The sequence below is a fragment of the Symphalangus syndactylus genome, chromosome 11 (genome assembly GCF_028878055.3).
Source record: "Symphalangus syndactylus isolate Jambi chromosome 11, NHGRI_mSymSyn1-v2.1_pri, whole genome shotgun sequence".
NCBI lineage: Eukaryota > Metazoa > Chordata > Mammalia > Primates > Hylobatidae > Symphalangus > Symphalangus syndactylus.
The window spans coordinates 113,085,127-113,113,119 of NC_072433.2; the positions used below are offsets into that span (position 1 = coordinate 113,085,127).

Sequence of the window (27,993 nt, forward strand, 5' to 3'; positions counted from 1 at the left end):
TTTATTTATTGATGTTTTCTGTACACTGTGCAGAAACACACACAGATTTAGTGAGAAGAGTTACATTATTTTACATTTTACAACTCATATATAGTAGTAGTAGACAGCTGGATCCTCAGATCTGCTTCTGTATGCAATCGCCTGCAATGCCACATGTGTTGTGGCCTCTGGTAAACATCACTATACAATCAGAGAGAAAGAGAGTGAAAATGATAAACAAGATTTCAGCATTACTATTAGAAAACTTTGACCTTGCAAGCACCCTGCAAAAGTGTCAGGGATCCAGAGGAGTGCCTGGTACTTTGAGAACCACTGAGTTAAGAACATTATGGTGTCTAATATGTTTATATATCCTTACTATGTATTGACATACTGCATATAGATATAGACTACTCAGGTTAACTACTTACTAACCCATAGGTACTAACTTCATACTGCAAGTTTCAGACTTTCTGAACTGTTCATTTCTTTCAACTGTAGGAAAACTGCAGGACACAGCTGCAAGCCAGAATGGCAACAAAGATTAATAAGTCTCATACTAAATGGAGATCTAATGAGATGCATTTCTGACTGTGAATGCTAAATATTATATTCTCACATGTGGTACTATCATGTCCTAATAATGAGGTAGACAGAGTGAGCATTATTCCATTTTGTAAATGAGAAAAGTACAGAGAGATGGGGTAAGTGACTTATCCAAGTGCCATAACTAATCCATGAGAGAGCTGCGACTGGATCCAGTCCAGTGCTGCTTTGGGCTTATAACTAGGCTAACACAGTGTGCCAAAATACGATTGAAGAAAATTATTGCTGGGGTGTCTTATTGCCTGATTTGTTCCTTGTAAGTCTTCACCCTGCCAAATAGTTATTTTGGTAAGTATGTGGTTCATGTTTTGATATTATTCTGCTAAACGTTCATTTTAATATTTTGAAAATGCATAATTACTTCTTCTAGTCTTAATTCTTCTTACACGTAAAGTGTGGATCAAAATATCAATAAAGGCTTCAGAAATAACAATATCTTAATAACTAATAAAACAAGGCATATCAAATCTACAATTAAAAAAACAGTGCCCTCCTACTGGGCAAATATGTCAGGGCACTGTGGGTTTGCTCAATCACAAAAGATGACTTTTTTTAAGGCAGGGACCAGAAAGGCTTAACATTCTATGATATTACAGAGAATACTGCACAGTAAGGCCTTGTCCAATGTCCCCAAACAAGTTTAAAATGTCTTGCTAGACAGCCACATAGGGGAAAATTTTATTCATAATTTATAGCCGGATACTAGCTGTGTTTAACATATAAATGTAATGTATCTTTTTGGAGTTTTAATATGGATTCTTTTTTTTTTTTAATGTAGCCACCCTGTAAAGTAAAGGAAGATTGTGCTTTTTGTCTGGAAGTTTAGCAAGAATGGCCCATTGAGTCAGAAAATAACATTGTGGTATTGATGTTTCTATATCAGTTCATATTCATAGCTGTAATATTCGTGGCAATTCTATACCTTGGTATGAGCATCCAGCTACTTGAATAGATCTTCTAGTATAGAGATACACAAGCATTTACATTTATATTGAAATATTTGACTATAATCACTTCCCATTATTCCTCCTTCATATTACAGTTATGATTTATCAATATTGTGTGTTTGTGTGTATAGGTAAGTAGGTTATCTTCGCTATTATTACAGAATAATAGACATTCCCAATATATACATATTGGCTTAATTTCCCCCAGACACCAAATTTTTATTTCTCAAAAGATTAGCTTTAAGGTCAGCATTAATAGACATTTTTCAAATTTCAATCCCTACTGAAAAATTATTTGTGGTGCCTCCTTTGTGTAAATAAAACAGGGTGAAAATAGTTTAAAATGTATCTGACCACAGGGTTTGGTATGCTGGGCTTTATTTGTAATTTGTATGGGTACATAATTGGCGTACATATTTATGAGGTACATATAAAGTCTTGATACAGGTATACGATGGGCAATAATAATCCATCAGTGTAATTGGGGTACCCATCACCTTAAGCGTTTTTCATTCTTTTGGGTTATAAACATTCCAATTACACATTTTTAGTTATTTTCAATTATACATTGAACTATTGATTATAGTCACCCTGTTATGCTATCAAATACTAGATATTATTCATTCTTACAATGTTTTAGTGCCACTCCCCGCCTCCTCCCTGACTTCCCTTTTTTTTCAGTTGTTTTGTCAGCTTTCACATAAGAATGAGAACATGTGAAATTGGTCTTTCTGTGCCTAGCTTTTATCACTTAATAAAATGTCCTCCAGTTCTATCCATGTTGTTGCAAATAACAGGATTTCATTATTTTTATGGCTGAATAATATTCCATTGTTTATATGTATCACACTTTCTTTATCCATTCATCTGTTGACAGACACTTAGGTTGCTTCCAAATCTTGGCTATTGTGAATAGTACTGCAATAAACATGGAAGTGCAGATATCTCTTCAATATACTGATTTCCTTTCTTTTAGGTGTATACCCAGCAGTTGGATTGCTGGATCATATGGTAGTTCTATTTTTAGTGTTTCAAGAAATCGCTATACTATTCTTCATACTGGCTGTACTAATTTACATTCCTACCAACAATGTATGAGGGTTCCCCTTTACCCACTTTGCCAGCAGTGATTTTTGCTTGTCTTTTGTATAAAAGCCATTTTAACTGGTGTGAGATGATATCTCATTGTAACTTTGAATTGCATTTCTCTGATGGTCAATGGTGTTGAACACCTTTTCATATACCTCTTTGCCATCAATATGTCTAATTTTGAGAAATGTCTATTCAGGTCTTTTGCCCATTTTTGAACTGGATTGTTTATTTGCTACTGAGTTGTTTGAGCTCTTTACATATTCTGGTTATTAATCCCTTCTTGGATAGATAGCTTGAAAATATTTTCTCCATTCTGCATGCTATTTATTGATTGTTTCCTTTGCTGTGCAGAAGGTTTTTAACTTGATGTGATCCCATTTGTCCATTTTTGCATTGGTTGCCTGTACTAATGAGGTATTATTCAAGACATCTTTACCTGGATCAATGTCTGGAGAGTATTTCCAGCATTTTCTTTGAGTAGTTTCATAGTTTGAGATCTTAGATGCAAGTCTTTAAACCATATTTATTTTTTATATGGCAAGAGATAGGGATCTAGTTTTTCTTCTGCATATGGATAGCCTGTTTTCCCTGCACCATTTATTGAAGATACTGCCTTCTACCCAATGTATATTCTTGCGCACCATTGTCCAAAGACTTCACTGTAGATGTATGGATTTATTTCTAGGTTCTCCATTCTGGTCCATTGGTCTACATGTCTGTTTTTATGCTAGTACCATGCTGGTTTTGTTACTATAGCTCTATAATATAATTTGAAGTCAGGTAATGTGATTATTCCAGCCTTACTCTTTTTGCTAAAGATAGATTTGACTCTTCTGGGTCTTTTGTGATTCCATATAAGTTTCGTGATGACCTTTTCTATTTCTGTGACGAATGCCATTGGTATTTTGATAGGAATTGCGTTGAATCTATAGATTGCTTTCAGTAGTATGGACATTTTAATAATATTGATTCTTCTAATTCATGAACATGAAATATCTTTCAATTTTTGTGTCCTCTTCAATTTTTTTCACCAATGTTTTATACTTCCATTTTAGAGATCTTTTACTTCTTTGATTAAGGTTATTCCTAGGTATTTTATTTTATTCGTAGCAATTATAAATGGGATTACATTAATGATTTCTTTTTCAGATTGTTCACTGTTGGCATCTAGAAATTCAAGTGATTTTTGTATGTTGATTTTGTTTACTCCAACTTTACTGAATTTATCAGTTCTAATAGTCTTTCGATAGAGTCTTTAGGTTTTTCAAAATATAAGATCATATCATCTGCAGCAAACAAGGATAATTTGAAATCTTTCCAATTTGGATACCCTTTATTTATTTCTCTTGTCTAACTGCTCTTGCTAAGAGTTCCAATACTATGTTGAAGAACAGTGGTGAAAGTGGGCATCTTTGCCTTGTTCCAGATCTTACAGGAAAGGCTTTCTGTTTTTCCCCATTCGGAATGATGCTAGCTGGGTGTCTGTCATGTATACCTTTTATTGTGTTGAGGTATGTTCCTTCTACCTCTAGTTTTTGAGGGTTTTTATCATAAAGGGATGTTGAATTTTATCAAGGGCTTTTACAGCAGCAATTGAAATTACCATGTGGTTTTCATCCTTCATCCCATTGATATGGTACATCATATTGATTGATTTGTGTATGTTGAACCATCCTTGCATCCCAGGTTAAATTCCAGTTGGTCATGATGAATGTTCTTTTTAATGTGTTGTTGAATTTGGTTTGCTGGTATTTTGTTGAGGATTTTTTATATCATTATGCATCAGAGATACTGGTCTATAGTTTGTTTTCCTTGTGCTTTTGTCTGGTTTTAGTATCAGAGTAACAGTGACCTTGTAGAATAAGTTTGAAAGTATTGCCTTCTCAATTTTTTGCAATAGTTTGAGCAGGGTTGGTATTAGTTCTTCTTTAAATGTTTGGTAAGATTCAGCAGTCAGCTCTCAGGTCCCAAGCTTTTCTTTGATGGGGGACTTTTTATTATGACTTTGCTCTCATTACTTGTTATTCATCTGTTCAGGTTTTGGATTTCTTAATGGTTCAGTCTTGTTAGGTTGTTTAGGAACTTAGACGTGTGTCTAGGAATTTATCCATTTCTTCTGTGATTTTAATTTATTGGCATATAGTTGCTCATAGTAATCTCTAATGATGCTTTGAAATTCTGTGGTATCAATTGTAACGTCTCCTTTTTCATCTCTGATTTTCTTTTTTTCTTAGTCTTGTTTATTCATATTTTACCATTTCAAAAAACATTTTGATTTATTGATCTTTTGTATTATAGTTTGATTTCAATTTCATTTCTGCTCTAATTAATTATTTCTTTCCTTCTACCAATTTGGGTTTGGTTTGCACTTGCTTTTCTAGTTAGGATGTATCATTAGGATATTTATTTGAATTTTTTCTTTTTTGATGTAGCCACTTATTGCTCTAAACTTTCCTGTTAGTATTGTTTTTGCTGCATCCCATAGGTTTTAGTATTTGTGTTTCCATTATCATCTTTTCCAATAAATTTTTAATTTCCTGATTAATTTCTTCATTGACCCACGAGTCATTAAGGAGCATATTATTTAATTTCCATGTGTTTGTATGGTTTTTAAAGTTCCTCTTGTTATTGATTTCTAGTTTTATTCCATTGTGGTCAGTGAACATACTTGATATGATTTCAGTTCTTTGAATTTTCTTAAGACTTGTTTTGTGGCCTATTGTATGGTCTATTTCTGAGAATAATCCATGTGCCGAGGAGAAGAATATGTATTTTCCAAGTCTTGAATGAAATGTGTAAATATCTATTTGGTCGATTTAGTTTATAGTGCAGGTTAAGTCTGACTTTATTGTTGTTGTTAATTTTCTGTCTGGATGTTCAGTGTTGAAAGTGGGGTGTTGAGGTTGCCAGCTATTATAGTACCGGGAGTATATCTCCCTTTAGCTCTAATAATATTTGCTTTATATCTGGGTGCTCCAGTGTTGGGTGTATATATATTTACAATTATTATATCCTCTTGTTGAACTGATCCTTTTATGATTATATAATAACCTTGTCTCTTTTGATATTTTTGAATCGAAATGTATTTTTTCTGATATAACTACTACTGTTCTTTATTTGGTTTCCATTTGCCTGTTTCATCCAGCCCTTTGTTTTCAGTCTGTGCGTATCTTTATAGGTGAAGTTAGTTTCTTATAGACACTATATAATTGGGTCTTTTTTTTTAATCCATTCAGTCATTGTATATTTCTTTATTGGAAAGTTTAGTCTGTTTATATTCAGGGTTATTATTGATAAGTAAGGACTTATTACCGCCATGTTGTTATTTATTTTCTGGTTGTTTTGTGGGCCTTTATTCTTTCTTTCCTGTCTTCCTTCATGTAAAAATGATTTTCTCTAGTGGTATGTTTTAATTTATTATTTTTGTATATCTGTTGTAGGTTTTTTAATTTAAAGTAACTATGATGCTTGCAAATAATATTTTCAACTGATGATAGCTCTGATTGCAAAAAAATAACCATGACTCAACAAACAAGCAAGGAGATAACTAAAAACTCCATATCTTAAGTCGATACATCCTGCTTTTTAACTTTTTGTTGTTTTTATTTTTTATATTGTCTACTTCTTAAAAGTTATTGTAGTTATTTTTAACAGGTTTGCCTTTGAGTCTTCCTACTGAACATGTCAGTGATTTACATACCACAGCTACAGTGTTAGTATATTCTGTATTTGTCTGTGTACTTACTGTTACCAGTGAGTTTTGTATCTTCATACTTCTTATTGCTTATTAACATCCTTTTTACAGATTAAAGAACTCCCTTTAGCATTTCTTGTAAGACAGGTCTAATGTTGACAAAATTCAATAGCTTTTACTTCCCTGAGAAAGCATTTTTTCTCCTTTGTATTTAAAGGATATTTCACTGGATATCATATTCTAGGATAAAAGGTTTTTTCTCTTTTCTTTTTTTTTTTTTTTTTTCCTGTAGCACTTTGAATGTGTCATTCCGCTCTTTCCTGGATGGTAAGGTTTTCACTGAGAAGTCTGCTGCCAGACATATGGGATCTCCTTTATATATTGTTTGTTTCTTTTATCTTGCTGCTTTTAAAATCGTATCTTCATTTTTGGGAGTTTGATTATTAGATGTCTTGAGGTAGTCTTATTTGGGTTAAGCCTGGTTGGTGTTCTACGACCTTCTTGTACTTAAATGTTGACATCTTTCTCCAAGTTTTGAAAATTCTGTGTTATTATTTATTTGAATTAAATTTCTACACTGATCTCCTTCTCTGCCTCCTCTTTAAAGCCAATATCTCTTAGATTTACCTTTGTGAGGCTATTTCTAGATAGTACAGTCGTGCTTCATTCTTCTATATTTTTCTCTCTGACTGTGTATTTTCGTATAGCCTCTCTTCAAGCTCACTAATACTTTCTTCTGTTTGGTCAATCCTGCTGTTGAGAGATTCCAATGCATTCTTCAGTTTGTCAATTGAATCTTTCAGCTCCATAAATTCCACTGGATTTTTTAAAATTTCAATCCCTTTGTTAAATGTATCTGATAGTACTCCGAATTTCTTCTCTGTGTTATCCTGAAGTTAGCTGAGCTTCCTAAAATTAGCTTTTTTGAATGCTGTCTGAAAGGTCACACATCTCTAGATCACTGGTGCCTTATTTAGTTTGTTCGATGAGGTCATGTTTTTCTAGATGTTCTTGATACTTGTGGATGTTTACTGATATCTAGGCATTGAAGAGTTAGGTATTTATTCCAGTCTTCACAGTCTGGGCTTGCTTGCATTCATCCTTCTTGAGAAGGCTTTCCAGGTATTCAAAAGGAATTGTTTTTATCTAGGTATTTGGCCACTACAGCTGTATAGCACTGGAGGGTGCCCCAAGCACCGTAACGTTGTAACTTTTGCAGATTTGCAGAGCTTGAGTAAGAGCCAGAAGAATTCCCAGGAATACCAAGCAGGGTCTCTTGTTCACTTCGCTCACTTCCTCTCAAATAAATGGAGTATCTGTCTCCATGCTGCATTGCCTTAAGTTGAGGGAGGGGTGAAGCAAGCACTCCTGTGGCCACTATAGCTGGGACTGGGTCACACCTGAGGCCTGAATGGTACTTAGGTCTCATACGAGGCCCGTGGTGACTACCGCCTGGCTACTGTTGGTGTTTATGCAATGCCCAAGGGCTCTTCATTCAGTTGGCAGCAAATCCTGCAAGGACTGGGTCCTGTCCTTCAGGGAAGCAGGTGCTTTTCTGCCCCAGGGTGGGTCTAGGAATATCATCTGGGACCTAGGACCTGGAATCAGAAGCTTCAGGATTCTGCCTGATGCTTTATTTTACTGTGGCTGAGTTCGTATCCAAGTTGGAGGAGAAAGTCCTCTTTACTCTTCCTTCTTCTTTCCGTACGGGAAAAGAGTCTCTCGTTAAGCTTCACTGCCTGGAGTTAGAAGAGGGGTGCCATAGGTACTCCCTTGGCTGTCTCAGCTGGTGTCTCCCTGGGTCATGTGCACCCCAAGTCCACTGGCTCTGAGTCCAGCATAGCACCAACACTTGCCCAAGTACTGCTGTTCTTGTGGCCTGACTACCTCTCAAATTTGTTCAGGACCCCACCGCACTTTAGTGCACTGAAGCTAGCCAAAACTCAGGTTCCTATTGCTGGGGTGATTGAGGCTGATTTAAATGCTCTCTCCATGGGCACCAGCCAAATTCTGCCCTGTGTTGTGTTCCATTTGTGACAGGGCAGCACTGAATTTCCATGCAAAGACCCACAATCACTTTGCTGTCCCTCCCCGAAACACACAGATTCTCTCTCTGTGCTGCTGGGGCCTGGGTGAGGGGAGGTATGGGCAGTGCAAGACTGTCTTTCCTACCCTCTTCAGTGCCACTTTCCTTGATACGATGTTAAAACCGGATACTATGTACTATGATCATTATCTTATTTTGGTTCTTTCTTTTTTTTTTTTTGAGGAGTTTTGCTCTTATTGCCCAGGCTGGAGTGCAGTGGCATGATCTCGCCTCACTGCAACCTCCACCTCCAGGGTTCAAGCATTCTCCTACCTCAGCCTCCCAAGTAGCTGGAATTACAGGCATGTGCCACTGTGCCTGGCTAATTTTTGTATTTTTATTAGAGATGGGGTTTTAACATGTTGGCCAGGCTGACCTGGAACTCCTGACCTCATGTGATCTGCCCACCTCGGCCTCCCAAAGTGCTGGGATTACAGGCATGAGCCACCGTGCCTGGCCGATTTTTGGTTCTTATGAAGGTGTTTTCTTGTGCAGATAATTGTTCCTTCTGCAGCAACAACAAATTGAACAATCAGTGGAAGGTCCTGCCTGGCCAGCCTGCTCTATCTCCTTTTCTGTTGGCATTTTTTGGAGAAGGGTGATATCTTGGATTGATTTCAAAAGGAGCCATAAAAGCTATATTTGGTTATGTAATTTATACAGCTTTAAATTTTTCTACAGTCAAAAACTCACTGTTGCCTCCAACCTGCTACTAGTACCACCATCATGTACACAGAGTTATCTCTGCTTTACCTACTAACATATAGACAAGATGTAGTTCAAAACACTTTTGATTAAAGAGGAAAACTGCAGTTTCTACTTATACTTGAAAATTCTCCTGAATATTATCTATGCCACAGGTTCAAAAGGAATTTACTTTTGTAACATGAATGATCTTTACTTATAAAGAAATAGCAAAAACTTAGTTTCAGTGGCAAATGTGTGCTATGTAGGAAAATTAGATACAAGTAATTGGAAGTTTTAAAATCCAAATGAAGTTATGATCAACGTATTCTACACAACAAATAATTATGATGTTTATTTTGCTACCTGCACATAAAATGTTTCCTTGGCTGCTTTCCTGAGCCATGCAATTATTTTAAGATGTATTTTTCATGCTCTCTGCAGTCAGAGATATGTTTCTTTTTTAATTGAAAATCAAACGACTTTTTGGTAATCATATCAATTTTTCTTTCGGGAAGACACTACTTTTTTTTTTAACTTACTGTTTAAAAAACTGTCCAAATCAGTATAACTTTCATGGTTGGGTACTGGCTTACTTGATTATGTTAGGGGAATATGTATAGTGTTGGAAATAGCATTTACTTCTCTGGCTCTATTAGCTTTGTAGGAATGGTTCATTAACAACATACACCATTAATTTAGAGTAAGCTCTCTACTAATAATGACAATCGATTTTTTTGTTTAATTTCTCTATAACCAAATGGCACACTTTACAACAAGCCCAAATTTAAGGCTCCTGTGGGACTTCAGATTACACTGCATCTTTTTAAAGCTTATGTTTGATGACCTAACCACTTGATATTTTTCACATTGCAATATTTAAAATACAAGACTACAATTTGACTCTATAAGTTTGGTCATATTTTAGTAAAAGATTAATATGCATTTCTAAAAATAAAAAGAATGTTTCCACACATAAATTTCTCTTTCAACTTGTGCCAACATCCATTTTATAATGAACTGCAATACATAGCATATTTGCAGGTATGAAAGATTATCACTTTATTTTCTGTGGCCTAAAAGTAAAAAATGTAGGGTAGCAACAACCAATCTCACTGAATATATTGATGTCATGCTAGTCAGACATTTTTTTCTGCTTTAACTTCCTCAGCTGTAAAACAGATTGATAATATCTTGAAATATGTGTTTTAAAATATTGATAAAAATAAAAAACTGTAATTGTCAACTAATCTAACTTGTTACATCTCTCAATGTGCTATAAAAAATAATAATTTTGTAGGAAAGGTCCTGAGTTCAGAACACCTGAATTCAAGCACTGACTCCGCCACTTATAAACTGGGTTACCTTGGCCAGGTCATTTTATGTTTTGAGTGCCCATTTCTGCAAATATCAAAAATGATATTATATACTGTGCTTTACTCACAGGGCATTTGTGAGCATAAAATAAGAAGAGTCCAAAGATTTTCAAATGACATTTATAAGATGATGAATAGAAGGGACAAATACATTTCAAAGACCATGGTACGTTTTCTGTCTTCTGGAATTCTGAATTTATCACTACATCTTTTTAAATAACCAAAATAATATGAACCTGAGTGGAACACTGTAAACTAAATCAAGTCTCATGTACATGATTCCAGTGACCTGTGATAAGGATAAACTGCATGGTTCATCTGAGTGCAGTAAGTTCCAAACAACTCAATCTCATTCCATTAGCCATACCAAGCCAAGGATCTACAATAATAGGTATATTCTATTAAATACATTATTTTGTTAGAACGTCTGTTATTAGAATAGAATAATTTGTTGGGGGTTAGAGGCCAAGGTAGGCCCAGCACCTATAAACGCAAAACACACAGGCAAATCATGGCATTCATTCTTATTCTGTAAGTAAGTCCCAAACATGGAATTCTAGCCCCAAACTTCATTTAGAGCTTCAGACTAACATTTTTTCCCGTCTGCTGTGCATCTCAAACTTGTATGTCCCAAATCAGATACATCCATTTTGCATTTAAACACCTTGGTCGGAGTTTTTATTTACTTTTTAAGTATATTTCTTAAGTAGTTTATAAAAACTTTCTGTAGAACTATATATAATACTTAAGGAGAAATAAAATAATTTGTATATTTCACTAAATCTTAGTAAATGGCCTGATGCAGATATGAAAATGAATTAATAATAAAACTTTACTTATCTCCTAAAATTCAAGCCTTGACCAGGATTAATACAATTGTAAATGAATATACTAATGCCACTTTGCCACAAATTGAACATCCAATATAATGCTTACATTTGAAAAAGATAAAATAAAGTGAAATCCACTTTCTAAAGACTGATGTGACATGCTTAACTAAGTCAAATCAACTTACCCTCCACTGAGAGGAAGTCACCGACAGAAAGTTGTATACCACATTTGCAAAGTCCAAATAGCACCAGAAGGAGACAGTGGTTATGAAATGCTGTGATAAGTGTGACATAATTAACAGATAAGAACATTTCTATTACCTTCTAAGGGCAGCAAGAGATTAACTTAGTTTATAATGACACCAATGATTCATTTTGGGTATAAAAATGAGCAGCTTAAATCTAATCCTCAGGCTAATAGGCAACAAGTATAGTTCTGTGAGGAAAAAAGGTGACGTTCCTATCAAGTGGCAAAAACAATTAGACAGATAGCAGTGTTCTGAGCCAACTGTGAACACTGTAAAGAAAGAGAAGAAAAACAGACACAGTCTCCTACAGTGGTTCAGGCCCTGAACCACAGCGGAGTAGAATGTCATGTTATTTTTCTGCCTTAAATATTCCCTAACTTCAGAATATTAGGGGTTAGATGCTTATACTAGGACACAAATTTAAAAGGATAAGAAAATCAATGCACATATAAATTAAAAAGTTTATATTTTTGGCTGAGCACAGTGACTCATGCCTGTAATCCCAGCACTTTGGGAGGCTGAGGCAGGCAGATCACTTGAGGTCAGGAGTTCAAGACCAGCCTGGCCAACGTGGTGAAGCCCCATCTCTACTAAAAATACAATTAGCTGGAAGTGGTGTCACACACCTGTAATTCTAGCTGCTTGGGAGGCTGAGGCACGAGAATCGCTTGAACCCGGGTGGTGGAGGTTGCAGTGAGCTGAGGTTGTGCCACTGCACTCCAGCCTGGGAGACAAAGTGAGACTGTCTCAAAAACAAATAAATACATAAAGATTTATATTTTTAAAGACAAGAGTTAAATGAAAATTTCTCTGATGTATTACTTGAGAAAGTGGGACATAATATAACATTATTCTACAATTAATGAAACCTTTATAATTTATTTCAAAATGGCCTGCATCAATATTAAAACCTAATTTATGTTGGACAAAACAAAATAGGAATCTATGAAAGAAATACATAAGTATCGCAATATAGAGGCCATAAATAATATTCTATTTCTGGGCTTGGGTAGTTACAAGGGTTTGCGTTTTATTCATCTTGCTACATGTTTACATTTTATAAACTTTTATATGTGGATCGTATTTCATGATTTTTAAAATATTATTTTTGAATGTTATAAAGTAAGTCAACAACAGTATGCCAGTCATAATTACTCTGTGGCTATATCTGCACTATCCCAAAACACACTTCAATCAGTTAGTCTAGGTGCTAGGAGCATTTGCCAAACAATGTATTTTGGCATCATGCAGACCAAAAAAATGAATTCTTATGTTTCACTAATTCTTAGTCAATGACCTAGGAAAAGTATGGAAATGAACTCATGCTAAAACTTTATTTTCTTAAGAAAAATTCAAGTCTTAACAAGGACAATGTAAGTGTAAGTGAATTACTAATGCCAGTTTACTACAAATAGCAAGATGTACACCTAATATAACCCTTTTATCCAGAGAAAATAAAATGAAGTCTAACGTACTAGTGACTGCTATGACTAGCTTAACTCAATCAAATCAGCTTCACCCTACACAAAGGGTGGCCCACTGTTACCTGTTGGTCATACTGTCTATATAGCAACTCACTGGCAATTTCATTGCTCACAAATCTGTGTATAGGTATGAAAAGGTTAACAAACATATATGCCTGTATACACACAAAATGTTTACTGCCTAAAAGAACATGCGTGCTAAAAAGTTCTGTGAAACCAAGCTGTATCCAAAATGTATTGATATACTATAAGGGTGCAAAGGTAGAAACAAAAATATAACATCTAATATTATATCTAATAATGAAATTATTACATATGAGTGTGTAAGACAGGCTTTAAAATCTCATTCCATAAATATTCTTCTCGAATCTAAATTGGAAGATGTCTGAAGGAAATAAGTGTGTTAATAAACACACACATACAAGCACATACACATTTATTTGAATTGAAAAACATGGCTCCAGCTAAAATTTAGGGAGCAACCTAATTTCTTTTATACCATGAGTCCATAATCCTACATAAATTTGATTGTCTGCGATTCATAGCCAACTAGATGGGAAAAAACTGTGCAAAGAGCTATAGACTTTGGCTGTTTGTAGATCATGAAATTACGTTCATGAATATTTTAGGATATGATTGTCTCATGAATTCTCATCATCATTTTTATTCCTCTGTCTTATATCTTTAATTACAGAATAACAGAAAGATTATGGGATATTACCAGGCCCTGGATGAATTAGTAAAATACACATTTGCTCATTATGAACTTTCCCCATTTTTGGTAAAATTTCTCATAGGAAGAAAAGCATATAAACTATATGTTAAATAAAAAAGAGTTTTGAGCCTGAAAACATAAGAGGTTGGAAACAGATTTAGGAAGAAAAAAAGAATCAGTTAGTGTTTTTCTTTGTTCAAGAAATCATTACCCAGGATGGTCAGGGACTGTCCAGTTATGACCTGTCAGCTAAGGAAGTCATTCTGTTCTATAAAATTCTATAATCTATCTAAGCTCAATTGTTTTTATTCCAAAGAATTATATTAGTAAAATTAAAAAAGCCTTTCTAATAGATAAACCCTGAAATCTCAGTAGCTTAATGCAAATCTCAGTGGCTTAACAATGGTTTAATTTTTGCTCCTGAAAATTCTAAACACTTTCCTTGTTCAGTGGTGTCTCTCCACCAGAGGTGATTTAGGGATTCAACAAATCTATGACATAGAGAGTCTATGAATCTCTGGCAGACAGGTAGCCGTCTCTTCCATAGAAATTGTGTTTTCACTAAATCTTGACTCTTCAGGGAAAACTCAAGTCATGAGTATGCACACACTGGACTTCAGAGGATTCCTTCTAGGTCCTGAGACAGTCAAGAAGCGGAATCACTAGAAAAATGTAGTGAGAGAACTTTCATGCACAATAAATTATAGAAGAGTCTAGAAAGTCACAGTTCTGTACTTGATCTGATTTGGCTGTGTCACCACCCAAATCTCATCTCTAATTGTCATTTCCACGTGCGGAGGGAGAGACCTTGTAATCCCCACTTGTCGAGGGAGGGAGGTGACGGGATCATGGGGGTGGTTTCCCCCTTGCTGGTCTCATGGTAGTGCGTGACTTCTCACAAGTTCTGATGGTTTTTTAAGTGTTTGGAAGTCCCTTCTTCTTTCTTCTCTTTTCTGGTGCCTTGTGAAGAAGGTACTTGCTTCTCCTTCATCTTCTGCCATGATTTTAAGTTTCCTGAGGCTTCCCCAACAATGAGGAACTGTAAATAAATTAAACCTCTTTCCTCTATCAGTTACCGAATCTTGGGTAGCATCTTTATAGCAGTGTGAAAATGGACTAATATAGCAGTCAATGGAGTACTCCAGGAAAACATGGTAAAATTAAACATAGGACAAGTGTTAGAGACAATTTTAACAGAGCAAAAGGAATTCTTATAAATGTAATAATAGATGTTGGGTAGATTATGCTATAAACGTGTAACCATAGAGTCATGCCTTATTTTATTGTGCTTCCCTTTATCTGTGCTTCACAGATAACTGCCTTTTTTAATACAAATTGAAGGTTTGTGGCAACAATATGTTGAGCAAGTCTATTGGTGCCATTTTCTCAACACCATGTGCTTACTTTGTGTCCCTGTGTTACATTTGGTTATTCTTTCAATATTTCAAACTTTTGTATTATTATTATATCTGTTATAATGATCTATGATCTTTGATGTTACTATTGTAACTATTTAGGGGCACCATAAACCATGTCCTTATAAGACAATGAACTTAATCAATAAATGTTGGGTGTGTTCTGACTGCTCCATGGACCAGCCATTCCCCCTCCTCTCTCCCTCATCCCAAGGCTTCCCTATTCTTTGAGATGCAATAATATTGAAATTAGGTGAATTAATAATCCTACAATGGCCTCTATGTGTTCAAATATAAGGAAGAGAACTATTTATGACAAACCCACAGCCGGTATCATACTGAATGGCAAAAACTGATAGCATTCCCTTTGAAAACCGGCACAAGACAAGGATGCCCTCTCTCACCACTCCTATTCAACATAGTATTGGAAGTTCTGGCCAGGGCAATCAGGCAAAAGAAAGAAATAAAGGGTATTCAAATAGAAAGAGAGGAAGTCAAATTGTCTCTGTTTGCAGATGACATGATTCTGTATTTAGAAAACCCCATCATCTCAACACAAAAACTCCTTAAGTGGATAAGCAACTTCAGTGAAGTCTCAGGATAAAAAATCAATGTGCAAAAATCACAAGCAGGCCGGGCACGGTGGCTTACACCTGTAATCCCACCACTTTGGGAGGCCGAGGCGGGTGGGTCACAAGGTCAGGAGTTCAAGACCAGCCTGACCAACGTGGTAAAACCCCATCTCTACTACAAATACAAAAACTAGCCAGGCGTGGTTGCATGCACCTCTAATCCCAGCTACTCAGGAGGCTAAGGGAAGAGAATTGCTTGAACCCCGGAGGTGGAAGGTTGCAGTGAGCTGAGATCATGCCACTGCACTCCAGCCTGGGTAACAGAGCGAGACTCTATCTCAAAACAAACAAAAAAAATCACAAGCATTCCTATATACCAATAATAGACAAGCAGAGAGACAAATTATGAGTGAATTCTGATTTAGAATTGTTACAAAATTATAACTAGGAATACAGCTAACAAGGAAAGTGAAGGACCTCTTTGAAGAGAACTACAAACCACTGCTCAAGGAAATAAGAGAGGACACAAATGGAAATACATTCCATCCTCATGCATAAGAAGAATCAATACCGGCCGAGCGCGGTGGCTCACGCCTGTAATCCCAGCAATTTGGGAGGCCGAGGCAGGCAGATCACGAGGTCAGGAGATCGAGACCATCCTAGCTAACACAGTGAAACCCTGTCTCTACTAAAAATACAAAAAATTGGCCGGGCGAGGTGGCGGGCGCCGGTGGTCCCAGCTGCTCGGGAGGCTGAGGCAGGAGAATGGCGTGAACCCTGGGGGTCGGAGCCTGCAGTGAGCCGAGATCGCGCCACTGCACTCCAGCCTGAGCAACAGCGAGACTCCGTCTCAAAAAAAAAAAAAAAAAAAAAAATCAATACCGTGAAAATGGCCATACTGCCCAAAGTAATTTATAGATTCAATGCTATTCCCATCAAACTACCATTAACATTCTATACAGAATTAGAAAAAAAAACTACTTTAAATTTCATATGGAGTCGAAAAAGAGCCCGTATAGCCAAGACAATCCTAAGCAAAAAGAACAAAGCTGGAGGCATCATGCTACCTGACTTCAAACTATACTACAAGGCTATGGTAACCAAAACAGCATATTGCTCATTCCAAAACAGACATATAGACCAATGGAACAGAACAGAGACCTCATAAATAACACCACACATCTACAACCATCTGATCTTCAACAAACCTGACAAAAACAAGCAATGGGGAAAGGATTCTTATTTAATAAATGGTGCTGGGAGAACCGGCTAGCCATATGCAGAAAACTGCATATTCCTTACATCTCATACAAAAATTAACTCAAGGCTGGGCATGGTGGCTCACACCTGTAGTCCCAGCACTTTGGGAGGCGGAGGCGGGTGGATCACGAGGTCAAGAGATTGAGACCATCTTGGCTAACACAGTGAAACCCAGTCTCTACTAAATATACAAAAAATTAGCCAGGTGTGGTGGTGGGTGCCTGTAGTCCCAGCTACTTGGGAGGCTGAGTCAGGAGAATGGTGTGAACCTGGGAGGTGGAGCTTGCAGTGAGCTGAGATAGCACCACTGCACTCCAGCCTGGGCAACACAGAGACTTTCTCAAAAAAAAAAAAAAAAAAATTAACTCAAGGTGAATTAAAGACTTAAATGTAAAACCAAAATCACAAAAACCCTAGAAGAAAACCTAAGCACTAACATTCAGGAAACAGGCATGGTCAAAGACTTCATGACAAAAACACCAAAAGCAATGGCAACAAAAACCAAAATTGACAATGGGATCTAATTAAACTAAAGAGCTGCTGTACAGCAAAAGAACTATCATCACAGTGGACAGGCAACCTACAGAATGTGAGAAAATTTTTACAATCTACCTATCTGATAAAGGTCTAATATCCAGAATCTACAAGAAACTTAAACAAACTTACAAGAAAGAATAACCCCATCAAAAAGTGGGCAAAGGTATGAACAGACACTTCTCAAAAGAAGACATTTATGTGGCCAAAAAACTTACGAAAAACAAACTCAACATATCTGATCATTAGAGAAACGCAAATGAAAACCACAATGAGATACTATCTCACACCAGTTAGAATGGCGATTACTAAAAAATCAGGAAACAACAGATGCTGGCGAGGATGTGGAGAAATAGGAATGCTTTTACACTGTTGGTGGGAGAGTAAATTAGTTCAACCATTGTGGAAGACAGTGTGGTGATTCCTCAAGGATCTAGAACCAGAAATACCATTTGACCCAGCAATCCCATTACTGTGTACATACCCAAAGAAATATGAATCATTCTATTATGAAGATACATGTACACGTATGTTTACTGCAGCTCTATTTATAATAGCAAAGACTTGGAACCAACCCAAATTCCCATTAATGATAGACTGGATAAAGACAATGTGGCACATATACACCATGGAACACTATGCAGCCATAAAAAAGGATGACTTAATGTCCTTTGCAGGGACATAGATGAAGCTGGAAACCATCGTTCTCAGCAAACTAACACAGGAACAGAAAACAAAATACACCGCATGTTCTCAGTTATAAGTGGGAGTTGAACAATGAGAACACATGGACACAGGGAAGGGAACATCACACACAGGGGCCTGTCAGGGGATGGGGGGCAAGGGGAGGGAGAGCATTAGGACAAATACCTAATGCATGTGGGGCTTAAACCTAGATGATGGGTTGATAGATGTATCAAACCACCATGGCACATATACACCTATGTAACAAACCTACACATTCTGCACATGTATCTGAGTACTTAAAGTAAAATTAAAAAACAAAATTATTCTGAAGAGATATAAAAAAATAGATGCTGACGAGGATGTGGAGAAATAGGAACACTTTTACACCATTGGTGGGACTGTAAATTAGTTCAACCATTGTGGAAGACAGTGTGGTGATTCCTCAAGGATCTAGAACCAGAAATACCATTTGACCCAGCAATCCCATTACTGGGGATATACCTAAAGGAATATAAATCATTCTACTATAAAGACACATGCACATGTACGTTTACTGCAGCACTATTTACAATAGTGAAGACATGGAACCAACCCAAATGCCCATCAATCATAGACTGGATAAAGAAAATGTGGTACATATACACCATGGAATACTACACAGCCTAAAAAAGAAATGAGATCATGTCCTTTGCAGGGACACGGATGAAGCTGGAAGCCATCATCCTCAGCAAACTAACACAGGAACAGAAAACCAAACACCATATGTTCTCACTCATAAGTGAGAGTTGAACAATTAGAACACATAGACACAAGGAGGGGAACATCACACACCGGGACCCAGGGTAGGGAGAGCATTAGGACATAGAGCCAATGAATATGGGGCTTAAAACCTAGATGAAGGGTTGATAGGTGCAGCAAACCACCATGGCATAGGTATACCTATGTAACAAACCTATACTTTCTGCACTTGTATCCCAGAATGTGAAGTAAAATAAAATAAAATAAAATAAAATAAAATAAAATAAAATAAATAAATAAAATAAAATAAAATAAAATAAAAGAGTAAAGCTGAAAAATACTGTGTCACTAGCCAGGTACTCCCTTTAGAAGTAGACAAGAGGTGAGGCAAGGTGGCTCAAAACAAAAAAAGAAAAGAAGTCTCCTGTTCCACTGCTCCCCTGCCTTTCTACTCAAGTTTAAGGAAAATTTAATATAATTTATTTTGTGCTATTAGCTTATGTCTTCTGTTGCCTCAACTTTGAAAGCTTCCCAGGAAGTAAGCATCTGAAATTTGTCATGACATGACACATATCACACATGTGAAATCAAGCCTTTAATAATCTTTGAACAGGAACTTTTACCTCCATTGTCAAACCCTCCATTTCATGAACATTTTGTCTATTTCTGAGATAAAGTTTTATAGGAAATCCTGGTTAGCATGTAGCCTGTCCACATTTCTGTGGAATTACCTAAATTTTAGATTTTAAAAAGATGCAGAAACTTTCTATAATTGTGAGGTTTTGTTATTGACAATATTACAGTGTCAGATCTTCTGCTAAATATTTGTGTGAAAATTAAACATTATTTAAACTCTAGTTTCTAACATTTATTTCTCCCTGCTTGTGTTATACAAAACCACTATTAATATGCTGTGAAATGAGACATCGACAGCATCACTAGTAAAAGCCTTTAAGTGGTAATCCTTCTGAATCCTTTCTTGTAATAGCTGAACATTTGCTGTACAAAACCAATGAAATTCACACATGCCACTAAGGAGTAGTGGAGCAATTATTACAGCATTTTTCCCCAAAGTACCTTAGGCTTTAGATGATTAGAGAATAGTCTTATGTTTTAAACTTCCTGCCAACAATGCGGCTTTTAGTTGCGTTGGATTGAGGACAAATTGTAGTATAATGTATGCTGACAGTTTAATAACATGGGTTAGTATCCTTGGTGTACTTTATGATGTAATACATCCTTATACGTATCTCTAGAGAATTGTGCTGTGATTTTCAAGGAATAGAAAATTCAATAAACTAAAACAGCCTGAGTTAGATTTCTGCCTTCTGTATACTTTGGACATTTTCCTAAAAAATAAATAGGTGCTATCCTTCTAAAATATTTTTCTACATGACTTTTCTGTTTTTCTTCTCAAACTGTAGATTTTAAGATTGGAATGGTAGAATTCTTATTAAATTATATATTAAAAATATAAAAAGTCCCTTTCTTTATATAATAAACAGTCTTTTTTCAGGTCTCAGAGGTAAAGTTCCTTTTCTATAAAAAGCTATAATTGTGGTTTTCAAAATCTCATTAAATATTTAGATCTGTTAGAACACAAGTGTTTTCTGTTAAGGTTTAAACACATTCAGACTAATTACTTCTAATGTTTTGACCACTGTACAAATACTTGCAGTATTAAATAGCTAATAGCATAAAATTAAAAAAACAAGTCATGTGCAGAAATCATAATTACTTCTGGACTTTCTTTCATCGAGATATTTCTGGGTGAAACAAAAATAGCAATACAATGTATTTTTAAGCAATATAAAACATTATTATTAAATGAATACGATTCAAGGTACAGATGTTACTTTATATAACCTTGTTTTCGTGTGTCTACATTTATATGACCATAAATAAACACAAGAAAATACTCAAGTTCTCAAGCATACTAAACCCACTATGACTCCAGAATGGATAATTTCCTGGCATTTTAGTAATTTTAGAAGGCAAAACCACACTACAATATTCTAAACGAAATATTCTGTCAATACCACCTTTTAAGAAAAAGACTCAGTAATTTTATCATCTGCCTGTAAGGTGAAAAAAGAATTAGAGAAAATGACTAAATGACTGTCTTCCAGAACTACTATTCTTTATTCATTCTTCCCTTTTTAAAAAGCTACATAATATAGGAATACAGAAAAGCATAAAAGCAACTTTCCTGTTCTAAAGGTAACATAGTAATTTTTCTTAAATACTCCCTATGTTGCGGGTACTGTGTAAAATAGCTTACACATATTATTTCCTTTACTTCTTCAAGCAACCCCAGGGGGCAGGTTCCTTATATTACTCCATTTTATAAATGAGGAATGAGGAGCCAGAAAGGTCATATGTTCACTGAAGATCATTTAGCAAATAGATAGCGGAGCTAGGTTTCTTACACAGGCATTCAGACTTCAGGACCTGGAACACAGGGCCTTCCTCACTTAGATTTAGATTTCAAAAACCTACATGTGGATGTTAGAATGAAAACTAATACAGGTCAATCTAAAGAATACAAAATAGATTTAAGTTTTGTTAATGGTTTGTTTAGGGACTAAGAAATGCATTCATTTGGGAAATCTGTTCTGAAATTCCTTCATTTAAGAGTACCCCCCAGGATAGAGCAAAGTCCTCTGTCCCCAGTAACACATTACTTGTCTTTAGAATCATACGCGATTTAAATCTCATTGTTACTATTGTAACAACTCATTGTTACTATTGTCACTCCATTGTCCACTGGCAACTCAGAGCCACACTGTCTCTGTGTTCAAAGCAAATGTTTATCAAATCATGCTCCAAGGTTTGGTGAAGGCCCTGAAAGCTGAGAGAGGAGGAACTAAAGATGAAATGGGAGTATTGAACGTTAGTCTCAAACCAGGAGGGAAAAAGGCATTGCCCTTGAATTCTGGCCCACACTGAAGTTTCCGGTTCCAATGGCTTTGTTGCTTTTTCTAATTTTTTGGCTGAGAGCTCGTGTGCTTTCCTCCTCCCAGGGGTTCTGCTGAGCAGGCCTGGTTGGAAGAGACCGCAGTCGAGAGCAGAGGTCTGAGGATTACTGACGTGGTTTTCTTTTAAATCACTTATAAAAACAGAGACAAAGCCAGTCAGCGGCCATGTGATTTGCTCCAAGTCACTGGGCCTCTCAATTCCCTGAAGAAAGCTAGAGTCAGCTCTTTCCCAACAGTGTGATATTTTGAGCTTCTCTCAATTTGAGAGCCTTAGAGCTCTGGAAACGGGAGGGAGAGAGAGAAAAAAACATACCTTGAACACATGAACAAAGTAGGGACTATAGTGAAACTATCATGCTCAAGCACAGGGGATAAGCCTGTCTGTCTCTGCCCCTTTCCAGCACTTTGAAAATTCATTTTCGCTTTATTTCCTAGTTGATGAAGCTTAGCACAATCTCTGTTCCTTCCTCTCATCACCCTCTGATTTTTCTTCTATGGGATTTGCAATCAGAGTTCCTTAAAGGATAAATTAGGAACAGAAGATGAAGAGACTAAGATAAATCTGGTTGCATTGGTCCTTACCAAAATCTAATTAACTAGCATTTAAATAAACACTATCCAGGCAATTATAGGGAATCAAAAAAAGCTCTGGAAAAGATGGGAGAGATGTCATAACTTGATTGTAATTCTTTTGTATGATCGGTGTTTCCACATCAAGTTCTCACCCCCCAAAAGGACAACAATAAATCCTGATGATTAACAAAAAGAATTAATTTCATTTTGTTGTATTTTGTAATTTTCAAGACTTAGCCCAGTTGAAAACATACATTGCCAGCCACTTCAACCAGCCCACCCCCACTTTATAAAAGAAAGCAATCTGTACAACCAAACCAAATGCTTTCCATTTTTTTTCTCCTCTCAGAAACGTCAGCAGACTTAGTCAAGCACAGGCTGAGTGCCAGCCACAGCAAGATTATGCTAACCCCAAGATGTGGGAGTTGGCTGTGTTCCTCTGAGGCTTGCACAGAATGGTATTAAAAGTAATGAACACACAGAGAGACCCTGCAGGGCACACCATGGTTTGTGTTTATGCCTCATTGGAACGCTGCGGGTATTAGCAATTCTAAATCTACATGTGCATGGTGTTTTCTGTTTTCGCACATGTACTGACTCGCTTCTCAACATATTTGAACCTCCTTTCCATTTTAATTGTCCAATTCCCATACTCTAAATCTATGTCTGCTATCCCCCTCTCCCTCCTCCTCCCCCAAAACCTGTACTATAACCAATTTGATAGAACTTTTAAGCTCCTTTCTCAATGAGGTCCCTGTCATCTTTGGAGCAGATGATACTTCATGTCATATCCTAAGGTCATGTAGACAACTTGAGAAGTTTCAAATTCCATTGCATATTTAAATTATGGTTATAACATTTAGAATCCATCCTACAGGTTTATTAATTAATGTATAAAATGCAGCTTAATGTTACAAATAATAAGTACCTAATGATTTGGTTGAAACACTCATAGTCCTTAATAACATTGAAGAAATGTTGCACATATAATTTTATGTTCAAAAACTTATAAGCTAGATATACTAAGATAATTTGAAATTAGAGAGTATCAGTATTCCAATATTTACTATTCATTGAGACTTATGCTTTTTGTTCAATATAAAAACTGATGCAACTGTCAACTTTGCTTAATAGAGAAAAGAAACAAATTAAAATAGTACTGCAGTAACCCACTTGGTCTATTTCAATAATTATGTTTTATTTGTACTTCTGATCTGTAGAAGGCCCAGGAATCACATTGTTTTAAATAGCTTGTAAAAAAACAAGACAGAACAACAGGAATGAAATCCCCAAAATCAAGAGCACCATGACACAACTTTCCTACTAGGTGACTCAGATCAATTGAGTGGATCTTCTGAATGGGACTGTAGCATACACGCGTCTATGGAAGCTTTGGCTCAAAGCTCAGCAAATTCCAAGTGAAGTAAGATCTTTAGTAGAAGAAAACAAATCACTAGAAAATTCATGGTCGTTACATGGTTAATGTTAGTGAGTTAATAGTGAGATTACCTCTGATTTAGGCCAGATTATATGGGTATGCTGGTTTCTTTGCATGCAGTGGCTACATACCAAGTAAGGAGTTGATTGGATTACAATTATAAGAGGCATGGCAAAGTCCTAAATATATAATTGGCTGAGTTCCTCCAAGTTAAAAGTGCTAATCTCCAATACACATCAGCCCTGGCTTGGCTTATTAGGTAAACAAAATGTGTCTTGCCTGTCATTGCCATAAAATATTAATGCACTGGAAGTCTCTAAACCTTGCTAAGCATAAGGCCTATTATCACACTTAAGAGCAAAGCAATCTAATATATCGCTGGCTGTATAAAAACTAAGTCAGCTGGCAGAGACAGTAATCTCCCTAAGGGATAGTAAGAGCCTCATCTTCAACTACGGCAGCTGCAGTTCCAGAGAAATTATGTTTCTTCTGCTCAGTAAAATACATTTGTGCTGAATTCTGTTATTTAAACTCTAATGGAATCATTAGGAATATGCACACATTCTGAGTAATAGAAAATTAACTAAGAAAATAATCTACAATACTGTCATACAATAGAGTATTTTCATTAGGCTTGCATTTTAAAGTGCTAAATCTGATGTAAAATCAAGGTGCTTATTTCTAATATCTATTTTGGAAGAGCATGAACCCCCAACTCACACATAAATAATCACATATAAACATTGAATAGTATAGTTTGAAGTCAGGCAGTGTGATGCCTCCAGCTTTGTTCTTTTGGCTTAGGATTGACTTGGTGACGCGGGCTCTTTTTTGGTTCCATATGAACTTTAAAGTAGTTTTTTCCAATTCTGTGAAGAAAGTCATTGGTAGCTTGATGGGGATGGCATTGCATCTATAAATTACCTTGGGCAGTATGGCCATTTTCACGATATTGATTCTTCCTACCCATGAGCATGGAATGTTCTTCCATTTGTTTGTATCCTCTTTTATTTCATTGAGCAGTGGTTTGTAGTTCTCCTTGAAGAGGTCCTTCACATCCCTTGTAAGTTGGATTCCTAGGTATTTTATTCTCTTTGAAGCAATTGTGAATGGGAGTTCACTCATGATTTGGCTCTCTGTTTGTCTGTGATTGGTATATAGGAATGCTTGTGATTTTTGTACATTGATTTTGTATCCTGAGACTTTGCTGAAGTTGCTTATCAGCTTAAGGAGATTTTGGGCTGAGACAATGGGGTTTTCTAGATATACAATCATGTCATCTGCAAACAGGGACAATATGACTTCCTCTTTTACTAACTGAATACCTTTATTTCTTTCTCTTGCCTGATTGCCCTGGCCGGAACTTCCAACACTATGTTGAATAGGAGTGGTGACAGAGGGCATCCCTGTCTTGTGCCAGTTTTCAAAGGGAATGCTTCCAGTTTTTGCCCATTCAGTATGATATTGGCTATGGGTTTGTCATAGATAGCTCTTATTATTTTGAGATATGTCCCATCAATACCTAATTTATTTCTGATAACTTTGGAGATTGTGACATTGGAATAAAGCAAAATGTACAGAAATCATGAAGACGAATATCAAGCAACACCAGCATTAACTAAATGACTGAACTCAGAAAGCAGAAGCAACTTTTTTGACTTTTGATTGGAATATTACCGATCCTTGTTGTTCAGAGTCAAGGAAACTTATTTTGAACTATTTATGGCCTTTAATAATTAAATAAGGTGCACTCCTATAAAAAAAAAAAAAACACTGAATACTGAGTAAAAGCAACTTACTCGTTGGGCACTGGTATGAAGTCCTTCTGGCAGTATGTAAACATAAATGTACTATTGTTGCTGTATACCTTAAATACAGTTATAAAATTGCTGTTAAAGTGCCATTTTATGCTACACCTGACCAGTCTCTGAAAATCATAAAATACATACCTTGACTTACCCCATCCACCCATACACACACACACACACACACACACACACACACAGAAGTACTGAAATCAACATATTTCCCATAATAAAGAAAATATAAGCAAACAGGTTTTTTAAAATATTAGTAAGTAATTAGAAGTAATTTCACATATGCTATTTCATTTAAACCTCATAATATCCCAGTAAGGTAAGTACAGCTTTCATGTCCATGTCAAAAATAAACAACTTGCTAACTTGACCGTAGTCAGCCAGTTAGCAAAAGGTACTGCCATTCGTGAATCCTGGTCAATTGACCTTGAACACCACACCATTAAAGGTAGCCCAGTTTTTGTTGTGATTTTGTTTTGTTTTCTACTTATAATATCTTACCAAAGATAATGCTTCAAATCCTGAAGAGCATTTAGCATACTAATATGTAATTGCTATCCATGAATGGTAATTTTAGGTTACCTGATTAATGAATGATGTGCACATTTCATATGACATTCAGTAATAATAAAATGTCGATGAGCTATACATGTGAAAAATATGAACTAAAAAAGCAGCCCTGCCATATTTAGAAATATTCAATGAAAATATATTTAAATCAGAAAGGGAAAAAAGACACATTTTTTTAATGGCTCAGGAATTGTAAGCTTGAAACTTACACAGAGGATAATGTGGGCACCTAACAAATATCCTTTGTATGTATGGTGATGGGGCTTCAGTAAGAAAACACAATCCTCACTAGTGTATTGTTTATGGTGATAAAACCCTCAATAAAGCCATGCCATTTTCTGTGTCAAAAATAGCCTTGGCATCAGAGAAGATGAAGAAAATTGTCATTACAACCAAGTGTGCATTATTTCATCCCTTAGGAAGAACTAATCATGAATCTGAAGCACACAGATGTTCAGTCGTGCAAAAGTGAAAGTTACACATTTTCCTAATTACGCTGATACAATCTAGAACAGACAGTGATATCAACCTCTCTGAATTCCTAACACTTATTTCATTTGTTCAATCAGCTCATATCTGTTGACAACCTACACCATATGCAGCATAATGTGAGCTGCTAAAGTGACAAGGTGATTAAAATTCAGTGCCTATCCTCAAAGTGTCCACACCTTTGTAAAAAATAAAATTAAATAAAATAATGAACTCAGATATGTTGATAATAGGATGACGAACTTAGTGACACAAAAGATGCAAATATATATTTTTTCTTAATTTTCTGAAATCAAATCTAGTGCCAATCAAGCACTGCCCCTTAGAGCTGGGTCCCCATTGTTTGTGCCCCTCATCCTTTGATCTCTCTCTAGGCTTCCAGGGACCAACCAAGCATTTAGTGCCAGTGTTTTCATGCTCTATCTCCCCCAAAAATCTAAAACACTACTTGTTTGTGCCACCCTTTCTTCTCCATTGAGAATCATTCTGTCATTGGGCCTAGCAGTTCTTTCTTTCTAGCCATGTGAAAGACCCAATATTTCTCCCTAGATCACTTCTTTAACAGTTGAATGTCATGTATACAGAAGCACCAAATGACTCAGGGAGTCAGATTCCAGAGCCTTAAACTATGAATAACTTGTTTATTCTGAGGCAAAAAAAAAAAAAAAAAGAATTTTTTTAAGTCAATACAAAGAAATGCAGTACCAGTGTCTCCTTTTCCCATGCACAAAGCCCATTCTTTTATAGGCAGCAAAAAATAAATAATATCATTGATTTGGTGCATCCTACTCTTAAATTCTTAGTATCTTACCCAATATTACACGTATAACACAAGAGCTCAAAGGGGGTGCAAATGAATTGCTAATTCCTTCAACTATACCATGATTTTTCACAATTCCATTTTCATATTTGTACAGACATTTTCTCTCCTGAAATGAAAAACACTGAATTTTCAAGGCTCAGTTCATATGTCACCATTTCTATAAATTAATTCCGAACTTCTGTAAGCAAAGAAACTTCCTACGCATTCCTTCACTTCTACAGCATTTTAATATCTCTGTCATAGTATATTTGAGGTTATAATTATGTGTTTACTTATCTGTCTCTTACTGAATTATCTCTTTGAGGACCAGCACTATTTTCAATTCATAATTGTGTCCCCTATTAGCATTCAGTCTCAG

General features: G+C 36.0%; 1 long non-coding RNA gene across 3 annotated transcripts; it reads right to left on the minus strand.

The window, feature by feature from the left end:
- On the minus strand, positions 1-27,993 carry LOC129493282 (uncharacterized). Of its 3 annotated transcripts, none has more exons than XR_010114392.1 (3): positions 27,923-27,993; positions 411-498; positions 1-180 (listed from the first exon to the last, which is right to left on the minus strand). It is a non-coding gene; the product is annotated as an uncharacterized lncRNA (long non-coding RNA). The 3 variants fall into 3 exon arrangements; XR_008661100.1 differs by lacking the exon at positions 27,923-27,993 and adding an exon at positions 12,169-12,242 and having other exon boundaries at positions 429-498; XR_010114393.1 differs by lacking the exon at positions 27,923-27,993 and adding an exon at positions 12,169-12,198.